Here is a 4,105-nt window from a genome sequence, read left to right as displayed (position 1 = left end):
CCAATTTTCCTAGATTCATACTTTGTACATTCCATGTTCCAAATATTAATGGATGCTTGCATCTGTTTCTACTCATTTTGAGTCATGCCACATCAGCCAGTGGAGGTCCCAAAAGCTTTACTCTATCCATATCGTTAAGGTCATCTCTACTCTGAGGAGTCAGCTCTTCCCCAGTCAATTCTGAGTGCCTTACAACCTGATGGGCTCATCTTCTGGCACTATATTGGACACTGTTTCAGGGCTATTCATAAAGGTTTCCAGTAATATCAGACAGTGTTTCACTGCTATTCATAAGGTTTTCACTGACCCACTCTTTGACAAGTGGATAGCCTCTTCCTTCTTATGAGTCTGTCTTAGCCCAGAAGCTCCGCTGAAACCTGCTCATGATGGGTAACTCTGCTGGCATTTTGCAACATGGTGGCATAGCCTCCAGCTTCACAGAACCATGTAAGCCACCACAGGATGACAAACTGACAGGCAAGTTCGTCTCTCTTAGTTGTTCCTAACCCCTCTACGGCAGCCTACTGCAGGCAACGGCCTTAATATAGAACCTCCCATAAGCGAAAATCAGCCCCCAGCCCCAGGCCCACCTACCTACCTCATGCCCAAGCCTTAAAAAAGAGCCACCCCTAAGCAAAAAGCAGCCGCCAAGGCTGGGCCCATCTACCTCAGACCCCAGCCTTAATAGAGAGCCACACCCAAGCAAAAAACAGCCTCCAAGCCCCAGGTCTGCCTACCTGAGGCCCTGGCCTTAATAAACAGCCACCCCAAAGTGAAAAGCAGCCCCCAGCCCTGGGCCTGCCTACCTCAGGCCCTGGCCTTAGAAGAGAACCACCCCAAAGCCAAAAATAGCCCCCAGCCCCAGGCCCACCTACCTCAGGGCTCAGCCTTAAAATAGAGCCACCCCCAAGTGAAAAGCAGCTCCAAGCCCCAGGCTTAAGACACAAAACAAGAAGATACTGCATGGTTTAAAATCAGGAAGGGAGTGTGTTAGGGTTGTATTCTTTGACCAAACTTATTCAGTGTATATGCTGAACAAATAATCCAAGAAGCTGGACTATATGAAGAAGAATGTGCATCAGGATTGGAGGAAGATTCATCAACAACCTGCGATACACAGACAGCATGACTTTGTTTGCTGAAAGTGAGGATGACTTGAAGCACTTACTGATGAAGATTGAAGAATGCAGTCTGCAGTATGAGTTGAATTACATCTCAATATGAAGAAAACAAAAATCCTCACAACTGGACCAAAAAGCAGCATCACGATAAATGGAGAAAACATTGAAGTTGTCAAAGACTTCATATTACTTGGTTGTACAATCAACACCAATGGAAGTAGCAGTCAAGACAACAATAGACATATTGCATTGGGCAAATCTGCTGCAAAAGACCTCTTTCAAGAGCTGAAGAGCAAAGATATATCCTTGAAGACTAAGATGCGCCTAACCCAAGCCATAGTATTTTCAATCACCTCATATGCATGTGAGAGCTGGACAATGAATTAGGAAGACCAAAGAAGAGTTGATGCTTTTGAGTTGTGGTATTGGAGAAGAATACTGAAAGTAGCATGGACTGCTAAAAGAACTAACAAATCTGTCCTGGAAGAAGTACAGACAGAATGCTCCTTGGAAGTGAGAATGGCCAGACTTTGTCTCACCTACTTTGGTCATGTTGTCAGAAGGGACCTTTCCCTGAAGAAGGATATCATGCTTGGTAAAATGGAGGGTCAGCAAGAAGGGGAAGGCCCTCAATGAGATGGCTTGACACAGTGGTTGCAATGATGGACTCAGGTATAGCAAGGATCATGAGGCTGGCACAGGACTGGGCAGTGTTTCCTTCTGTTACACATAGGGTTGCTATGAGTCAGAGCAGACTCAATGACACCTAACAACAACATATAGACAATAATACATCTCCTCTTGACCAACGTAACATTAAGTTTTACCATATAGTGATTTTACAATGTTTTAAGTTACTATATCACCTTACAGTAGAAAATTAACAGGCAATCAATCAGGAAAGCTGGGTGCTGGTACAATGTAGGGGCTGAAAGATTTGCATTCATGGGTATGTAATGTTGGTCCTGGTGGGACAGTGAATTAGCACTTGGCTGCTAACTGAAAGGTTGGTAATTCTAACCCATCAGCAAGCTGCACAGGAGATAAATGTGGCAGTATACTTCCATAAAGATTTATAGCCTTGGAAACCCAATAAGGCAGTTCTACTCTGTCCTATAGGGTCACTATGAGTTGAAATTGACTCAGTGGCAATGGGAGTGGTGCTCCTGGAAAAAGCCATTCTACTATTGATTGAAGCCAAAGATCCAAAAGATGGACTCATGAATAAAGAAAACTAGATTAAGACACTGGGATTCATTGGGAATTCTAACAAGATGGGGTGAGAGGAGCAAGACATACCTAGGGATCAGAAAGTGAAGAAATAGGAATATTCAGGCAATGATCCCAGGGCAGCACACTGGAATGAGGTGACTCTTAACAAGCCAACAGATGCATGATTTTTCGCTGCACAGAATCTAAATTGCTCTGATTTCCTTCTGTAAAATATGGGGATTCAATGAGCCCTTGATGATGAGTAGCTTTGTTCTCTTGAACCATGTCTGAGGGGCTGGTCATGACTGTGGTGGTTCTACACTAGGAAGGAGTTCTACACTAGGAAGGAGTATTAGAAATGTCTGATTATACTGCCATGTGTTTAGGACAGAGAACATCTGGCAGAAACATCAAGTATTCAAAATCCTATAGATAATTTCTAAACTTCCAAACTTTCTAAGACTCTTGGAAATTTTAGATATCTTAGGAAAGAGAGAAATTCCTTTGGATAATGAAAACAAGTCATCTAGAATCCTAGTGTCCAAAATTTTGTGTTTGTATAGGAGCTCTGGTGGCATAGTGCCTAAGGCATTTGACTGCTAACCAGAAGGTTGGCAGTTCAAACCCACCAGCCACTCCTTGGAAGGAAGACTGGGCAATCTACTTCCATAGCAATACCAACTCGGAAACCCGAGGGGTCACATCCAACTCGACAGCAGTGAGTTTTGTTTTTGTTTTAGTATAGATGTATAAAAGGAACAACTATTAAGCTCAGACTTTTGAATTCTCGTTTTCTCTAGGGAAGTTCCAAAAATACCTCTGGCTTGCTGGTCTCTGCTATAAGTGGTGTTACAGCTTTGTCTGCTGTGACCAGGAGTGAAAGGGATGTGTGCATAACACTAACAGAGTTTCCGAGTGCCACTGTGAAACAAATTAAATTTTAATGACACATGGAGGGGATCCAGGTAAAACATAAGGAAGTTATAAAAGACGGGGAGGAAGTTCCTCTTCCCTTCTTTGGCTCCACTTCCTCTTACTCAATTCCATTCAATATATTAAGAGCCACTAGAAGCAACCCACCTAAATGCCTCATGTTAGGCATGTGTGACAGACTATTACACAGTCATTAAAATGGTGTGGTGGCAGCACCAGACCTCCTCATCTAACTTCAAAGATGGGGAGAGAATCATCATAAATGTTAACAGCCCAAGGCTGGAGGTCAGACATACCGCCAAACTTTTTACCAATTCTGACACCATCTGTCCTCCTCCCACAGCACTCTCTGCTTCTCTATGTTCCATAAGTTGTTGCAATGGTCACACAGAACTCACAGATCACACTTACAATTATGGGGTATATTCAGGAAGTAATAAGTTACAATTCAGAATCAGGAATGACTTAAGTATAGTTCTCTGACCAGGACAGCCTTTCCTCAGCTGTGCCCACAGGCAAGCCTCTCCCTAGGCTTCAGTCTCTCAGCACAGCCAGGCTCTGCCCTGCTCAGGCATGTGTTACAAAGCTCTTTAGCTCTATCAGTAAGTGCCCAGAAGCACCTCACTCTATCACTCTACCAATAAGCCTCGGCCCTAAGGCACTCAGCTCTCTCACTCTGTGAGTCAGCATACCTACTATAGCCACCTTGCTCTGTGGGCTGGGAAGTCCACTGCTTCATCTCATGCTGGCTGGTCTCCCAGTTCTGCTGCCACAATTTTTCTGCCACCACTTCTCACCATCTCATGCTATCTCTGGTATTATAGCTGTCTCCCAGGTCT

Source organism: Orycteropus afer, unplaced genomic scaffold (genome assembly GCF_000298275.1).
Source record: "Orycteropus afer afer isolate SDZICR_OR568_19922 unplaced genomic scaffold, OryAfe1.0 scaffold00314, whole genome shotgun sequence".
NCBI lineage: Eukaryota > Metazoa > Chordata > Mammalia > Tubulidentata > Orycteropodidae > Orycteropus > Orycteropus afer.
The sequence above is the reverse complement of the archived record's forward strand: the minus strand, read 5'-3'. Positions refer to the sequence as shown.